This window comes from Nelumbo nucifera, chromosome 3, assembly GCF_055504915.1.
Source record: "Nelumbo nucifera cultivar China Antique chromosome 3, China Antique-T2T, whole genome shotgun sequence".
Lineage (NCBI taxonomy): Eukaryota > Viridiplantae > Streptophyta > Magnoliopsida > Proteales > Nelumbonaceae > Nelumbo > Nelumbo nucifera.
The window spans coordinates 80,789,297-80,808,847 of NC_142651.1; the positions used below are offsets into that span (position 1 = coordinate 80,789,297).

The following is a 19,551-nucleotide window of genomic DNA, read 5'->3' on the forward strand; positions in this document are numbered from 1 at the left end:
GTCGAAAAAACTGGGAAACGGTCACCTACTCTGTTTTTCCTCAAAATCGCTTTTTTCCCCAAAACCACTAAATTTGGTCAGCAAACCGCTGAACCGGCCGGTTAACCATTCAAACCATTCGAATCATTCGAACGGTTTTGACCGATTTTTCAAATTTTTTAATTTTTTTTGTCAGAACGGGTTGACCGTTCACCTGGTAACCGATTTGGTTTTAAAAACCATGCTTTCACCCATAGGTTGTCCTCCTCATTAATGACCCTCCACCCTAACATTGCCAGGCTGGCCTCATTAACCCAGTGGAGCTTTCTTATTCCCATGCCACACCACCTTTTAGGGGTACACATTTTTTCCTAATTCAGCAAATGAAAAGATTTCTTCCCATTTGAATTGTCCCATAGAAAATCCCTTTGAATCTTGTCCAATTCATCTATAGAATTTTTTGGGATTCTAAAAGAACTCATTATATATTGTGGCATCATATTGGTTGAAGAATTTATGAGGGTTAATCTACCTGCAATTAATAGGGAATGTTTTTTCCAATTTGCCAATTTTTGAACCATTTCTCTTTGATTTTTCCAAAGCTACTCTTTATAACTCTTCTAGTGATTAGGGGAGCTCCAAGATAGGATTTGGAGTAAGTTTCCAATGGGATTCTAAGCATTTTGGATAGCATCTTTTGAAACCTATGGGGCGTGCTTTTTGAGAAAAGTACCGAAGATTTATTTAACTTTAAGCATTGGCTTGAGGCCTTTGCATAGTTTGATAAGATTTTCTTGATTTTCAAGCAGGCTAGGATAGAAGTATTTGCAAATATAAAACAATCATCGGCAAATTGCAGGATGGGGATCTTTGGTCCCCCTCTTGAAATTCTATAGCCAATTTGCTTTTCACTATCCATTGCTTCTTTTTCTAATTTCTTGGACAAAGCTTCTGCACAAAGAACAAAAATATAGGGAGATAGAGGATCTCCTTGTCTAATGCCTCTACTTGGTTTAAATTCATTTGTTGGACTCCCATTGACTAAAATTTTATAGGAAGTGGTTCTGATACATTCCATGAGCCAAGAAATCCATTTTTTATGAAAAACAAATATTTTCAACACTTACTCAATAAAGTTCCATTCCAACATATCATAAGCCTTCTCCATATCAATTTTACACGCCATTATCCCTATGCTTCCTTTTTTCTTCTTCATGGTGTGAATCATCTCATGTGCAATTAGGATATTATCGTTTATCTACCGATTGGGCACAAAGGTACTCTGGTATGGGGAGATGATATTATCTAGGAGATGTTTAATTCTATTTACAAGGATTTTAGTAATGATTTTGTAAATGACATTACACAAACTAATTGGCCTATAATCATTCATAGTCTCTGGTTCTTCTTTTATGGAATGAGGGTGATAAAAGTCTGATTCAAAATCCCACACAACTTTCCACTATGAAAGAAGGCTTTAACCACATTACACACTGAATTTCCTATAGTATTCCAAAATTTTTTGAAAATAAAACATTAAGGCCATTTGGGCCATGAGCCTTGAGATCCTTCATAGACTCAAGAGCTTCACGAATCTCATCATTTGTAACATCTCTAGATATTTCAACATTTTGCTCCTCAGTGATACATTGATCAACCTCATTTATTAAGTTTTCAACTCCATAAGTGCCACCAGATTTAAACTTCTGCCTGAATTTTCTGTGAAGTGGTTTGCAATACCTAAATGGTTGGTGATCAATTCCCCCATATCATTTTTAACTTTTATAACTCTATCTCTCAATTTGATCCAATCAATTCGCGCTCTTTGCACCCAATAGGCCTCTTCTCTTTCCAACAACTTGTCAAGTTGTTTTTGTTGCGCAATTTCTAGATTTTTAAGGGTAATAATATTACTTGGATCATCTGAAATATTTTTTTGAACTTGATTCAATCTATTTATTAGATTTTTCTTTTTTTCAAAGGTGTCTCCAAATTGGGATTTGCTCCATTTCCTTCACACTTTGGCAAGGTTGTTTCTCTTTTTAACAAATTTAATCACTTTAGAACCATCAACTTCGATGTTCCAACCTTTACTTACAACCTCAACAATATTTGGGTCCATACACCACATAGCTTCGAACTTGAAAGGTTTAGGACCTAAGAAAATTTCCAAGTTTGTATGTAGGAGAAGTGGGGAGTGGTTCGAAGCAGCGAAAGGTAAGTTTGAGAGAAGAGCATTTGGAAATAATCCTCTCCAAGCTTGGTTTACAGAGACCCAATCAATTCTTTCTAAAATATTTTTATTTTTCCAAGTAAACTGATTTCCTTTCATTTCCAATTCCATAAGATTGCAATCATTCAAAAATTCATTAAAATTCTGAATTTGACTAGGTTGAGGATCTCTTCCACCTAATTTATTTTCAATTGATTTAAAATTGTTAAAATCCCTAATTAAACACCATGGACCAATGTCCTTGACCCAGTTCCATATAACTCTTGGCTCACTCTTATTTGGTGGGGCATAAATAAAGGTGCACCGCCATGCTTGTATCAATTTCATTAACAAGGAAATGAGCCATTCTATCATTAGAGAAGGTAAGTTGAAGGGTGCATTGAGTCTGGTCCCAAAGAATCCGAAGTCCCCCAGAAAAACCGATTGGATCAATGAGAACATAATCATCAAAATTAAACCTTTTAACAATTTTTTTTGTATGGTTTGGATTAACTCTAGTTTCCATCAAAAAACAAATAGCAGGCCTATGAGTCTTAATTAAATTAACAACATGTCTTTGCAAACGGGGCCTACCAGCCCCCTTATATTCCAACTAATAATATTCATTTGCAAACTAAACTATTTTCAGGACCCATATTGTCCAAATCTTCTATCATTTTTTTTCTTGCAGCTGCTGTCATGGGTTTTCTTGATAACATTTTCTTCAGCATTCGATATCTCAGCATTGGCTTGAACATTTTCTTCCCACTCTTCATCCATTAGATCATCATCAGCATCTTCATCAGGTTCATTTTCTTCTTCAAAGTCTTCATATTTATCATTCAGATCCCCATCTTGGAATTCATAGTTTTTGAGATCGTCCTCATTTACAAATTTATTGACTTTGTAATTTGCAGGAGATCTGGGGTTTTGCAAACCATTGTTGATGTAGTTTGTTCTTTTACCTTTTTTTTGGGACCCAACGCTGAGTTGGTAGAAACCTATTCCGAGGCTCAATGGTCACTGTACCATGAGTAGAAAATCTTGTTTTAGAATGGTTTCTAGCACAAACAACCCTATGGAATTTTGCTAGGTTCCAATTATTTTGCTTGCCGCTCCAGTTGCTTGATTTTAAGCGTTCAAAACCTGAAAATTTTTTATCTTGGGGGGAAGGTTTTCTTGAGAGCTTTTGAAACTTATGCTGTTTAACCAAGATCCAACCTTCATCTTGATTAGTTCTCTGAGATTTTGGGCATTCAAATGCCTTATGCCCTCTCCATCCACAATTTATACAAAGGTCAAAAATGTTTTCATAAAATACTCTAATAGTATTTTCATCCCCCTCACCTGTAAGAGGAATATCAAGGACAACCCCAAAATCGTCAAACCTACATCTTTAACCAATTCTACTAGAAAGCATGGTCATGTTCAATCCACACCAAACTGCTCTTGCAAAGTGGCCATTGAAAATAAAAGATGTTGAGGTGTCTATATATTGGTGACATAGAACACAAATCTTCATGAGATAGAAACTTAGGCTTATTTCTTGTAAGCACAACATCCCAAAACATCTTCTAAAGATCTAAAAGTCTAAATGGAATCTTTAGATTCTAGATTTTGGTCCTTGCATTATTTGACTGATTGGAAGAAGGTAGTGTTCTATTAGTAAACATTTGATATGCAGGCTTGACAAAGAAAATATGTGAGGCAGAATGTTTCCATAGTATTTGATCCTCAATTAAATAAGGAAAAACTTGAACTTATATCATTTCTAAGACAGAAGTTTGGTTAAGTATCTGATGCAATAATTACATGTTCCATTCCCTATTTGCAAATAGCAAATCCTTTACTTTTAGATTGCTATTGGTACCTTACTCTTGATAATGTAAACTGATAAATTCTCCATGTATACTAGACACCCAAGGATCACAGAACACATTAATGGATTAACCATCCTTGATTTGCCAAATGAAATCATACTTCTCGCCGTTGCAACCCATCGCATTCAACCCTACCTTCTTAACGTTCCAACCCATCGCCACTGTTGTGACTTCTCGCCACTAACTCCTTGCCACTGTGAATCTTTACCAATGGTCACCTTCTTCCATCCCCACTATTGTCGGTGGCCCTCTTCTTCAGCCTTCTTCCCTCTCCACATATTCTCCTTTGCTCGTGGTTCATCACCACCTTCAAGGAAAGTCGAAACAGGAAGGTAACTAATGGCCCTATTTTATTTCATCTAGTTTATGCATTTTTTCTCTTTGAAAATGATTGGTTTTTTACACTTGCTTTCTATGTCTTCTATATGGAATTTTGTTGTGTTATATGAAAAGCTAAGTTTCTACATGTGTAATTTCATAGACATTGAATGATTATTTATTATGGAATCACATTAGAATACACCTCTGCAAAATATATGGCCTTTTTTAGGTTTTTTCTTTGTGCTTGTAGTGATTGTGTAATCAGATATATATCTTTTATTTCTGTGTGGTATCCTTATCTTGTGGAGATGGCCACACTAACGAACCATATATCTTTTTTATTTCTCTAAGGATTCATGTAGCTAACTAGTGGCAGGATAGGACAAGTAGCCGACTCCAAAAGCTTGGGGCTAAGATTGAGTTGTATTAATTGGAATATAGCTTAAGCACATTCAACATGAACTATTAAGAGATTATACATCTAATTCTTTTCCCTGGTAATTTTAGAAGCTATGATCAACAACCTATTGAAAAATTGGGAAAGGCATAATCCACCAACTAAGAAACAACTTGACCCAAGTTACTAGTGAATAATTAAAAAAAAAAAAACTCATTCTTCTTATTAGTTAAAGTTACTTTAACAAATCTGTTGCATTTAAAAAAGAATGAGAGATAAAAAGTTATTAATTATTAACAAGAGTTCCAATACAAGTCCACAGATTGGGTAAAAATAAAATTCATGGTAGTGGATAGCCATGGTCCAATTATTTTTTTTTTGGTAAGAACCATAGTCCAAAATTAAAAGACCAAGCTCCACCCTATTACAAGAATACAAAAAAATAGAACCTAGTTCAGTAGAGGATGCTAGTAAAAGTCACTTATATACACTTAATTTCCAACAAGGCTATCAATAGCCTAATAAGAAGATCCAAGACCAAAAGGAGAGGCTCAATGTGAATGCATAAGAGGCTAAACATCAAATTGTTGATAAGATAACATATCCTCCATTGCTCCATGGAATAATGTTTTAAAAAGTCCAAGGCATACACCTTGGAAACCTTTCTCTAGGCAAGGATCAAGGAAATTTCTTGAGGCTCATATTAGGAAGTTCAAGGCATGTCTTACATTCAAGGTTTTCAATATGTGTGGTTATGAGTGTAACTTTGTATAGTAGACTGACGATTTATTTATTACTCTTACCATGTTATGGGTTTTTTAAGACCTATTTGAGGTTTTGGTCTACATTAAGAGTTATCTAATAAGCATCTTAACAGTTTGTAAGAATGTATATCATTCACTTTAGTTTTTAATCTTTTAATATTCCTATAGACCTTCATCTTGTGCATATTTCAATATTTCATTTTAATTCATGCTTTAATTTTAAAAAATGAGACCTCACTAGGCTTAAGTCTCATGTAGGGCAAGATAGGATTGATGTATTCTTAAGCATTGTTTACTAGATTTTGGTTTTAGGATTATATTCTTTAAGTTCTAATTTTTATTCTACACACCAATCAAAAGCTTGTCCTGTATCATCTTTTCATATACCCATACTCATCCAGCACATCTGAAAATGAAGTAAATCCAAATTATCATGAAATGGAAATATTGCAGGAAGCAAACAAGTTCATTAAACAATTGGTCACTTCTTAGCAATACGGTATAGTACCATAGAATATTAATGCGGTGATAAATCCACTAATAGTCAGATAAATACTTACTTTACCTTTTCAATATAGAAGCAAGAAATAAAAATAAGAAATAAGTCTGCTAATGGCCTCATAACAATCATACATAAGACATAGAAGCAGGACTGTTGGGATGGTATTACTTTTTCTAGTGAACATCAAAAAGATTAGCACACCTCTCCAAATTTGAATAAAAGATTAAACATGTGACTTTCAAATTTTCTTTGTAGTGAAAAGAATGGAGGCTTCCTAGATGAGAAAGAAAAGAAGATGAAGACAAAGACAGAGATACCTTGGTCATTTCTTTACTAAATTCTCACTATCTATAATTGAGGTCAAGTTGATGGTTTGAATAATATAACTTGGTTGAGCCATCCATCTTAATACAACCAAACAATGATGCACCTTAAATAATGTAGAGAGACTAGACTGAATGGACCCCTAATCCATTGTTTTGTTATTGTTTCTTACATGCTTTCTGTTTGATAATGGGGCTATTAATCTTTTTTCTATTTCTTTTAAGTGTGTTTATGAGCGGCCGCCCACTTAAGGGCAGAATTGTAATTGCTTCTAATTAAGTACGATTAATAAAAGATTAGAGAGAAATGGGAGAAGACATCAAACTCTCTTCTCCTTCTCCCTTCTTCTCCATTTTCTTCTTTCTTTTTTGTTGTTCCTCTTCTACTTTTTCTTGCTATAATCTAATACTATTTTCATGTTTTATTGGGCTGAATCACACCTTGGTATCAGAGAACCTCTTCCTTTCTTCCTTTTTTTTTTTCTTTCTTTTCCCATACACCCTTCGACTAGAATAGTATATGGAGAGATAAGTTGCTAATTATTTTGAGAACATTTGTGCCTAGTTGGTAGAGGGTTTGGAGAGACAGGATCTGACTATAGATTGCCAAGAAAGTGAGGTTGTTGACTATAGATTGCTAGAGAATTTATAGTTATAGGTTAAGGAGACAATTTGAGTGTGGTGTTCATAGACTGAAGGATCTCTTTTGATCTCTAAAAGTGGGCGGTTGAAGTTGGAAAGAGTCTTGGTAAGCTTAGATAGGAGCAGTTGCTCTTCTCCTTTTTCCACTAGGTAGTCGAGTATAGTGAAACCCTAATTTTGGGACTTAAAAGGTACTAGACCGACCTCAGTTAGGTCCATAGAAACTAAAAATCTTGTTTTTGGATTTTCATTTGGTCAGTGGAACAATTTGGAAGTGAAATGAAGTAGATCCCTATGTCTAGGGTTGGATTTTCCAATAGATTCCATTTTAACTAAAGTAACAACAATTAAGTTGGAAGGAACAAATTACTTGTCTTGGGCACAATCCATAAGGATTTATGTTTGTTTTAGATGCAAACTAGGGTATCTCATAGTCAATAAGGAGAAACCAACAAAGATTGATCCTACATATGAAAAATGGATGCAAGAGAACTATATAGTGGTAGGATGGTTATTCAACTTTATGGGGCTTTATGTAAGTCAACATTACCTCTGGATGACTTTTGCTAAGGAGATTTGGGGTAGTGTTACAGAAACATATTCTCAGAAATTGAATGTTGTAAGAGCCTATAATTTGATGAATGATGTGAACAATTTAAGATAAGGGGAGAATAGTGTAGCTGTTTACTACTCTATGTTGAAGTCATTGTAGTAGGAGATTGATATAGTGGGGATAGTTGTATGGGAGATCACTAAGGATGTAAAGACATTCAAGAAACTAGTAAAAAGAAATAGGGTGTTTGAGTTTCTCACATGACTCAATCTTGAGTTTGACATTGCGAGGCATAATATTCTAGCTAAAGTTGATGTAACCCTTGCTTAGGCATACTCTACGGTTAGTAGTGAAGAGAATAGGTGGCAAGTATAGTTGTAGGGACCTCCACCCCCAAAGCATTTTGCACATGTCAGGATAAAGTCGAAGGGGCCTACTGAGAAAAGAGAGATGATATGTGAATACTATAGGAAATAGATATACACTAAGGACACTTGTCAGAAACTACATCTAGATCTTTTCCCAAAAAGGTTTCAAAACAACAACAATACTAAGAAGAATGGTCAGACTGGAAAGCCTAAGAATGCAAATATTGCTACTATGCTCGAAGGTGCCCAAAGGTGGAAATAAAAAAAAGTGGGAAGTCTACTATGGAGCAGCTAGCAACAATAAAAGCAGAAGTTGAAAGGCATGAGAGACTAATTAACCACTTAGAGACTACATTTGCAACATCCAACTCCTTAGGCAACACCTCTTCATCCGCATTTGTTCACTCAAGTATTTGATTTTGCAAATCATGCTACAATTTTAGGTAATTGTAAAGTCTCTTGGATTATTGATTCTAGTGCTTTAGATCATATGATCAACATATTTAACCATTTTTGTTCATATCAACTCCTTTCCAACAGAGAGAAGATATCCTTTGTTGATCTATCTCTTTATTGCTTCCATCTCTAGCAAAGGGGATATAAAAAACTCTCACTCCCTTGTTTTATCCTTTATTCTTCATGTTCTCGAACTAAAAACACCAATATCTTATCTATTAATATTTTGACTAAATCCATGAATTGCAACATAACCTTATTTCCTATTCATTGTTTTTTTAGGACCAAAAATCTTATAGAATGATTGTGAATGGCCATGAGGTGAATAGAATATACTTACTAGATACACCTAATAAAAGTCTTGGACCACCTTGTGGAGTTTCTTTAGAGTCTATTTCATTAGTCTGTTGATAGAGTAATGTTATGTCATTTACATTTTGATCATTTGTCTTTCTTGCTTTGAGTCATTTGTTTCCAAAAATGTTTAAGGGAATATCTCTGTTTAGTCTTCATTATAAGTTATGTAAACTTGAAAAACATTGTAGACATTTTTATTAAGTGAGTAATAAAAGATCAATTTCTCCTTTTCATATTGTGTACTCTAATGAGTGAGGGTCATATCATTTATTTTCCATGGGGGGTTATAAGCATGTTATCCTTTTCTTTTACCTTATGAGATCTCGAGATGAACAAAATAGAGTGGTGGAAAGAAAGAATTTTCATGTGCTTAAGGTTGCTAAAAGCCTCCTCCTTGCATCTTAAGCACATGAAAATAGGGGGGGTGTTATTCTAACATCTACATACTTAATAAATTGAATGCCTTCATGAGTTCTAGGTTTTAAAACACCCTTTATCATTCTCTTGCTTGATAAGGATCTCTTATTTCTTCCTCTTTAAGTTTTTGGGTACACTTGCTATGTTCATGTTCACAATTATCAAAGACATAAATTCGAGCCTAAAGAACACAAGTGTGTCTTTCTAGGATATACCTTCACATAGAAGGGATATTGTTATTTTGATCAAGTCCGTGGCACCAACTTTATTTCTAGGGATATCACTTTTTCAAAGTCTATCCCTTTCTTTGGCACTAATCCTAAGGGGGAGCATTCAGAGAAGTTATTTTCTATCCTCAGTTGCTCCTCTTTTGGTTCCTCTTAAGTCCTATGTTGTGTCATCTACTTTTGTTAGGTTTTCTTCACATGTATCAATCCCTCTCCTCCTTTGGTTCATCCTCCCACATTCACTTCTCATTCTATTGTCAAAAGGTTGTACTAAAGACAAAGACTCAAGTATGAACAAGTTGCTTCTCCTCCTTCAACTGAGCCTTTTGCACCTTCCATCACTACTGAGGTAATAGGTCATTCCTCCTCTACCTCTTCTGATACCTTCTTGACCTTGATCTTCCTATTGCCCTTCGGAAAGGTAAATAAAAGCGTACAACTCATTACATCTCCAAACACCTATCCTATAACCTTTTTTTCTCAACCTATTTTTTCCTTTCTTGCTTCTATTTCTACACATGTAGTTCCTAGGTCTTTACTAGAAACCTTATCTAAACTAGAACAAAAAAGGATGTTATGATGACTAAGCTAGATTCTTTGCATAAGAACAATACTTAGGAAATTGTGAACTTACTTGAGGGGAAGGAACTAGTTGGTTGTATATGGGTGTTCACTATCGAGTATCATTCTGATGGTACTATTGAGAGGTTTAAGGCTCATTTGGTTGCTAAAGGTTACATTCAAATGTATGGTGTTGATTACCTAGAGACTTTTACCCCTATGGATAAAATGACTTCAATTCGGGTTTTTTCTATCTCTAACTACTACTTTTGATTGGCCACTCCATCAATTTGTTGTTAAAAATGCCTTCTTGAATAGGGACTTACATGAAGAGGTTTATATGTCATTACCTCCACGGGTGTATAGGAAGGAAATGCAAGGGAAGGTATATAAATTGAGGAAGTCTCTTTATGGCCTTAAACAATTTCCTAGAGCCTAATTTAAGAGATTTTGGAATACCTTTGTTACTTTTGGTTACATACAAACTCAGTTTAGTCATACTTTATTTGCTAAGAGGAGAAATTCCATGGTGACCCTTCTTATTGTTTATATTGATGACATTATGGTTACTAGTGATGACATTCGAAAAGTGTTTAATCTCAAAAGGTTTCTTAACACTAAATTTGAGATCAAAGGTTTGGTTAAACTTAGATATTTCTTGGGAATTGAAGTTTCTCGGTTTAAGATTGGTATCTTCATTTCTCAATGTAAGTGTCCTTGATCTACTTGCAAAAATTGCAAAGTTTGGTGCTAAACTGACTTTCACTCCAACATGACAGAACTAAGCACATAGAGGTCGATAAACATTTTATACGGGAGATAGTTGCTTCGGGGGAAGTTCACTTGCCATTTATTGCTTCTAAAGAACAATTGGCTAATATTTTGACAAAAGGTGTTCCAAAAGGGAAGATGATTCATTATATAAGCAAAGTAGGCATGATTGATGCCTTTGCTCAACTTGAGGGGGAGTGAAGAGAGATTGGGCTGAATGAGACCTAGTCTATTATTTTATTATTATTGTTTCTTAGATGTTTTTATTTGATAATGGGCCTTATTCTTATGAGCATGTTAATCTTTTTTTATTTCTTTTAGGTGTTTGTCTGCCCACTTAAGGGCAGAATTGTAAGTACATCTAATTAAGTAAGATTAAGAAAAGATTAGAGAGAAAGGAGAGAAGACATCAAACTCTCTACTTCTCTTTTCTTCTCCATCTTCTTCTTTCATTTTTGTTGTTCCTCTTCTACTTTTTTTTCTTTTTCATGCTATAATGTGAGATATATAATTTCCGATTTTATTAGATTGAATCACATCTAATACAATAATGCATTTGATAACTAATTTTGTTGGTTCTTCCATCAATACAAATCTTCCCAACTTGGAAATAGAAGATTCAATAGTGAAATCTATTTTGTAAATAACAGATAGAGAGAGAGAGAGAATGAGTGAAATAAAAATAGAGAACAAGAAAGAAAGGGATAGAAAGCAAAGGGGAGAGAGAGAGAGAGACGGAAGGAGAGAGAGGTAGAGTGGGAAAGATAGAGAGATATATAGGGGAAGACAGATATAGATGGATAGAGAGAGGTGATGAGAGATAATGATGGGTTATATAGAGATAATGACTTGTTTTCCCCCTTAGACATTTAACTCGGCTATCAACCCACTGAGATACATTGAAGCTTGTATTTTGTTTTGTTATGTTTTGTTTAATTTTTTTTTCTTTTCTTTTAATATCTGATTTCTCTAAATGTTTTCACTCCACCCACTCCTATTCAAGGGCGGAGCCAAGTATATTGGTGGGGGGTCCATGCCCCCCCCCCAAACTTTTTGTTAAATCAATATTTATATATATATTTACTTAGTAGAGGCAAGGTGAAAATGTCATAAAGTGAGTCCTTGGCCCCCCAAAACTTGAACTAAAATGTTTAAAGACCATTCTCTAATGATCCTCCAACTCCCCAAATTGATAAAGTGAGTCCTTTTCCACCCCATTTCCCTACACAGCCTACCTCTTGCACTCCCAACTCATTTTCTTGTTTAACTTCCCCCCCCCACACACACACACAGAAAATTCCTTGCTTTGCCACTGCTCCTATTGTACAGACATACATGGTCACTCAAGCAAACCTTTAAATAGAGGATATAATAAATGAATGCTATTTGGAGTGAGGCTGAAGAAACGACACTTATAGAGTTGATGGTTGAGTAGGTAAACATACATAACGGATCAACATCAATTTTTAATACTGAATGAAGGAAGAACATCATGGAGAAGTTCAACAAGTGTTGCAGCAAATCATACACCCGTGACCACTTTAAGAACAAGTTCCATTTTTAAGAAAGATTTTAATGATTACAAAAAAGTTGTGGGTCACACAGGGGTCGCCATAGATCTTGTTAAAAAGAAACCAAGTGCTAGCAAAAGTGTGTGGGGTTATCTTTTTTTGGTAAAAATGTTATACAAGTATTGAGATAATTACCAGGGGTTTTAATTTACAAGGATACTAATTTCATGTATACATCATACAGAAGTATAGGTGTACAAAACAAGTAAGGAAGAAGGGTTATCCATATATAGAAGTGTTGGAATTCATTTATTCAGGAACTAGTGCAACCATCTGGTTTCACATCAATAGGTAATGTTGAGACCCCCTTAGACAAGGAGATGGACTACATCCCGATGATACATGACCATGTTGCTAATAACCCTCCCAATGACATATTCACTCCAGATGCATATACTCCTTAAACCCCTGGAATTGACACTAATACAAAAGTTCATCCATAAATAGATAGATTAACAAGGAGGGGTTCCTTCCATCATCTTATCTCTTTTTTTTTTTTTGTTGACTTGTATTTAGGAATATGCCTGAACTGACTTATATTGCATGGGTTATCATATTTTGTTATCTTTTTTTTTTTTTTTTCTGTTTGAAGCTTATAAGAACACTTTCATTATATGGATTCGTGTTATTCTGCTAATGTTACTGAATGACACCTTGTTATGTTAAAACTTTATGAATGATGCTTTGTTTTAATTTTCCGTTCATTGTAATGTAGTGTATTTTGGAATGTCAATGTTGTGTTTATCAAAAATTTAGTTCAATGGATAACAACAATGTTGTTAGTACAATTCTGTTTCAATCATGGGATGACTAAGATGATGAATTCTTTGAACTACTATTTGTGAACGAATTGATGAACTACTATAACACATATTTTGTGAAGCAGCCATTCTGCACTTCAAAGTTGAGTGGGCATGCATTCATTCATGAATGCTTAGATGGCTTATAACACCTAGACAAAGCTTCTAATGCATTTAGAATGGAGAGGCATGTGTTTAAGAACTTTGCAAATCTTTTGAGAGAGTGGGGTCTTATGGAAAATACTCAAATATCACAGTTGGCGAATTTCTTGCAATTTTCCTCATAACTGCTAGCCATAATGAACGAAACCATATGATGATTAGTAGGTTCCAACATTCAAAGAGCACCACTACTTACCACTTTAGGAGAACTTGTAAGGCCATATGTAGACTTGGAAGAGAATTGATTTCACTACTATCATTTGAAAAGGTGCATCCTTACATTAGATGCTCAGAGAAATACTATTCATGGTTCCAGATATCTAAATAGTTTCTTTAAATAAGTTTTTTTTACTTCAATGTATTATATACATGCATTGACATTATGTATGTTTGAATAGAATTGTATTTGTGCAATTGATGGTACCCATACAAGTGCATGGGTTTCACTGGAAGAATAAATACCATATAGAGGAAGCCACAATGCACCACAAATGTATTGGTGGTGTGTGTGAGCTCCGAGAAGCTAATGGCTAGCTCAAAGAGATGGAGTCGCTACCCATTTTTTAGAGGAAATAGGCCATCATTTTCGGATTTGAAAAAATTCGATTTAAGTCTTTGATAGTGACTTCGTCCTCCATGGGAAAGGCACATAACTGAGAGATTTTGCGTCCCAAGGATAGGGAGAGGGAAGGTATTAGGCACTCCTCTCTTCAAGTTATTGTAACAACCCAATATGGGAGTTTTTCGGGCTCAGTTTCTTTCAGAGCAAAACAGAAATGGCTGCAGGAATCTCTTAAATTTGGAGGAACATGTTTTCAACTTCTCATAAGACTGATTTTGAGGTGATGTTATCAGATCTTAGGTAATAATTTCCCTAAGACCCTCGCATCTTTGCCTCTATTCTCAGTCAACAAGAAATTACAAACGATAGCTCTCCAACATTTCAAAACCTCAAGTAACCCAGAAAAACTAAAAGAGACTTACCTTTCGTATGTACCTTGTCAAAAGTTTCCTAGAAAAAGAGAAAGGCAAAGAAGCCCCAGAAGAAAGCTGCCAAGCCTAAGAAGTAGAAGAAGAACAAGGCATCTGATGTCTGTCACTTCTCCAAGCAGACCGGCCACTGGAAGAGGAACTGTCCTGCCTACCTGGAATCTAAGAAAGGTAACGTCGAAACTTGTGTCATAGAATCTAATATGTTAGTTACTTCTATGAACTGGTGTGTTGACTCCGAGGCTTTAACTCATGCGTGTAATCACTACAGGGGTTCAAAGTTAGCAGAAGATTGAGTGAAGGCGAAGTGACACTATTCTTGGAAACAACTGCAAGTGTTGCAGCTGCGGCAATAGGAACTGTAGAATTAGTATTTAGAGAAGGAGTGCTTGTACTTAAAGATTGTCTTTATGTACAGAACTTGAGAAGAAATTTAATTTCTGTTTCTAAACTGTGCTGATGGATATACTGTTATAGTAATATGATTACTGTTAAACAGAATAACAAATTCATCGCATACGGGGAACTGGAGAACGATCTCTATGTTCTACATTCTTCTCTGGAAACTAACTTAACCGAAACTATGTCGGTCGAAAATCCCAAGAAAAGGAATCGTGATACAATAAATCCCACATGCCTCTGGCCTTACCGACTTGGCCATATCGGTGTTGACCGAATCACAAGGCTGGTAAAGGATGGTTCTTTGGATTTTCTAACCGTAGAAAATCTTCCCACTTGTGAGTCTTGCCTACAAGGTAAGATGACCAAGCGGCCATTTAACGGTAAGCCTGAAAGATCTGCAGGCACACTTGACCTAATACATACTGATGTATGTGGTCCCCTGAGTGTTAGGACATGTAATCAACACGTGTATTTCATCACCTTTACAGATGATTTTTCATGATATGGTTACGTGTACCTAATGAGACACAAGTCTGAATCCTTTGAAAAGTTCAAAGAGTTCAGACAGGAAGTCGAGAAACAGTTAGGGAGAGAAATCAAGGCCCTTCGATCGGATCGAGGTGGCGAATATCTCTCTGACGAATTCAGGAACTACTTAAAGGTCAGCGGGATAGTGTCACAATTAGCTCCTCCTGCTACACCTCAACTCAACGGTGTTTCAGAGAGGAGGAATAGGACCTTGTTGGACATGGTCTGGTCACTTCTCGTACGCTCAGAATTACCCACATCCTTTTGGGGATACGCATTAGAGACTGCTATCTACGTGCTGAATCGGGTTCCAACCAAATCGGTTCCGAAAACTCCATATGAACTATGGATCAGAAGGAAACCAAGTGTAAGACACTTGAAGATTTGGGGTTGTCCTACACACGTTAAAAGAACAAGTGCAGACAAGTTGGAGTCTAAAACTAGCCATTGCCTATTTATAGGCTACCCAAAAGATTTAGTGGGTTATCTATTCTATGACCCAAGTGAGCAGAAAGTGTTTTGCAGTTGAAACGCCCAATTCTTAGAAACCGAAGACATCTTGGACACCCATCGTTAGGAAATAGTTCTTGATGATGAGAGCTTAGGAGTAGTGGAAGATGACCTACAAGTTCCAAGTAGTGACCAACCTAGAAGATCCACTCGGGTATCCAGACCACCAGTCCAATATGGTTATGACCAGGATAGTTACCTGGTGGAAGCCTTGACTAGTGAGGAGGATCTCGTAACTTATGCGGAAGCTATGTTAGACATAGATTCCCAGAAGTAGGTGGAGGCCATGAGAGCTGAGATGGACATGATGGAGACCAATGGAGTCTGGATTCTAGTAGATCCACCCTCCGGAGTGAAAGCAATTGGTTGCAAATGGATCTACAAGAGGAAGAATGACCCCGATGGCAGGATTGAGACCTACAAGGATCATTTGGTGGCGAAAGGGTATACTCAGAAAGAAGGCATCGATTATGAGGAAACTTTTTCGCCCGTGGCCATGCTTAAATCCATTAGGATCTTGCTAGCTGTAGCAACGTACCATGACTACAAGATTTGGCAAATGGATGTCAAAACCACATTCCTGAATGGATATCTTGGTGAAGATATCTACATGCAGCAGCCGCAAGGCTTCATTGTTGCTGGTCAGGAACGCATGGTATGTAAACTTAATAGATCTAATATGGACTTAAGCAGGCTTCTAGGAGTTGGAACATCCATTTTCATTCACCTGTCAAAACGTTTGACTTTGAGCAGAATCCAAATGAACCCTGTGTTTACAGGAAGTCCAGTGGGGATAAGATCACCTTTTTGGCGTTGTACGTGGACGATATCCTACTCATTGGGAATGATGTAGGAATGTTGACTTTGGTCAAGGTATGGCTATCACAGCAGTTCTCCATGAAAGATCTTGGAGAAGCTTCATACATACTAGGTTTTCGACTCTATAGAGATAGATCGAAGTGGATAATTGGATTATCCCAGGCTGCTTACATTGACAAAATTTTCAAAAGATACAGCATGGAGAACTCCAAGAAAGGAAACGTTCCTTTCAGGCATGGAGTCACTCTCTCCAAGAAGATGTCTCCAAAGACTTCTGAGGAGATTGAGGGCATGAGAGATGTTTCCTATGCCTCAGCCGTAGGGAGCATCATGTATGCCATCCTGTGCACTCGCCCAGACATTGCTCAGGCGGTGAGTGTGGTAAGCAGATTCCAGGCCAACCCAGGGCAGGAGCATTGGACTGCTGTAAAGAACATACTCAAATACCTTCGGAGGACAAAAGAGTTTTGTCTGGTATTTGAGGGTGGTTCACTACAAATTCTAGGGTATACTGATGTCGATTTCCAGTCGGATCGAGATGATAGAAAGTCTACATCTGGATATGTTTTCCTGATAGGATCGTGTGCTGCTTGCTGGAAAAGCAGCAAACAAGGGTCCACTATAGATTCCACAACCGAGGCCGAGTACATTGCCGCAAGTGAAGTTGCCAAGAAAGCCGTGTGGATGAAGAAATTCACACACAAATTGGGAGTGATTCCGTCCAGCACATCACCCATCCCGTTGTTATGTGACAACAATGGAGCGATCGCCCAGGCTAAAGAGCCTCGGGCCCACTCAAAGTCAAAGCACATCGAGAGGAAGTACCACGTACTACGGGAGATCGTTGGTAGAGGGGACGTCCTAATTCAGAAGGTAGCATCAGTAGATAATGTGGCAGACCCATTAACTAAGCCACTGACACAGAAGGTGTTTGAGAAACACGTGGAAAGTATGGAACTCCGGCTTGTACCAGATTGGACCTAAGTGCAAGTGGGAGCTATTAGACAGTTTTGTATGCCCTTAACTTCAATCCGATTTGATGTACTTTTGATATTTAGTGTAAATAAATAAAGTGCAAGTTTGATTCATGTTGTTTGGTATAATTTTGTGTAAGACCCTAAAACTGGACACTTATTGAGGCTCGTGTTAGTTTTAAATGTTCACAGCCATTGGATAAGTCTGGGGAGATTTATCCTGCCAAGGCTGATACTGGTGTGCCATCAAGTGTTGGGATGGCCTGTCTCGGCCACCAGGGTAAGACCCAAGGCACATGCAGTATGGGATTACTCGAATCCTTGAACCGGACCAGATTTCCAGTATTGCCCCGAACCTTGGAGACAGATGGGCAAAACTGAAAAGTTACACCTAACCCCTAGACTCAATTATGACACTTCACTAGGTGTCGGATTGGGCTGTCTTTGATATGCCAATTAGTGAGATCCTTAGCGGGGATCAAAACCTAGGTATGTTGGGACAGTTTGAGAATTAATCTGAGTGGGTGATTATAGTGACAGGATCAGCCCCTTTGTCGGACAAAGGTAATGATTGGGAATGCACTCTCTCTAATGGAAACCAAACTGCCCGCAGTTGATTTCAATCGTTGGAATTTTGTTTTGCAAAATTAATATATATATATATATGTATATGTACGGTTTCAAAATGTTTGCAAATGATTTTAATTCCCGGGATCCATGTGAGTAGAGAGTGCGGCACTGTTCCTTGCAGCCGAGGGAGAGGTCCTCTCTTGTCGGGCAGTGCTTGATCATTAAGGGCTGAGAGGTTAAGTGTAAGACCATTTTAGATAGTACCTGATGGGCTAATCTTGCACCTGCCCACAGTCCCTGGGCTTTTATATGATGGCTTGGCCCTGGGACCCCTTAATGTAAGTGTTGGGCCCATAGGGTCCATGTGATGGGCTCAGGGGTTTACTGAACTTTTCAGTGAATTCGGCTAGGCCTTGTAATAAAGGCTGGGCCGAACCCATGTGGCTGGTGTGTAGATCAATGCTTGGGTCCCATGCCATACAAAGAAGCCCAACTGGGCAACAGATTGGAAACTAGTTAAGCATTGAACACTTAAATGGGCCAAAAGCCCATTTCGAGCTGGGCTGATATGATCACCCATCTATGGGGCGTATCTAGGATTAAAGTTAGAAAAGGATAGGGCCTTTTAACCTTATCCACTCTGGGAGACCAAATTCAAATCAGATTTGAATCTGGTAACCTCCTGATAAGATCAGGAGTAAGCTAACTTAATCTGCAGATAGGATTAAGATCATTCCCTATCCAAATACTGATTTGGATTGGGATAACTCCTAATTAGGAGGTTTCTTAATCAAGAAGAAAGGAGGAAAACTCTAAGAGAGAAATCAATATCAGATTTCAAACCTAAGGGTTTTGAAAAAAGCAAGAAAGCATCCTGCGAATAGAGATTGGATCTCATGCAGACTCCAGAAAGAAGAGAAGCTATTCAGCCATCTTCATCCCAGGAGTTCTCCTCCAGCCGCCGCCATTCTTCCTTACAAGATTCGATCTTTGAAGAAGAAAGAAATCAAGAAATTGTTTCTTGACATCAGCTTTGCAGAAAAGACTGAAAAGAACTGGTGCTCAGAGTTTCCAGAGGATTCTTGCGAAGGATCCAGTGTGTAGGACGCACTCTGCTGGTTCCGTTCCACATACAGTTGTGTCATCTTCAGCAGGAGCGGATCTTGGTGTCCACTTTGGGTGTGAACACCAACTTTGGGAGATACTGCTTCTCTGGATCAGGTATAATTCATCCCTTTCCTTTTGGTTCAGATCTGGTTCGATTATGGTTCAAGTAGGATCATTGAATATTGTATTCTAAATTTAGGGAATATGATTCCCAGTTGGAAGAAGGTAGGAAAATGTTTGAAATTCGCCCACCCATTCCGCAACCTTCTTGGCATCCATTAGATGGATCCTACCATTCTTTCATTTTCTAACCGTAGAAGATCTTCTATCCTTTGAACCTTGCATTTAGGGTAAGATGACAAAGCGGCCATTCAACGATAAGCCTGAA

At 37.2% G+C, this 19,551-nt stretch overlaps 1 long non-coding RNA gene across 1 annotated transcript in view; it reads left to right on the forward strand.

Annotated features, from left to right (window-relative positions):
• The first annotated feature begins 2,858 nt into the window (after positions 1–2,858).
• The window catches only part of LOC148801405 (uncharacterized), a 48,281-nt gene continuing 31,588 nt past the window's right edge, over positions 2,859–19,551 (forward strand). The window contains exons 1-2 of the long non-coding RNA XR_016084599.1: positions 2,859–2,997; positions 3,109–4,403. This is a non-coding gene — a long non-coding RNA (uncharacterized LOC148801405). The remainder of the gene's footprint in view (positions 2,998–3,108; positions 4,404–19,551) is intronic.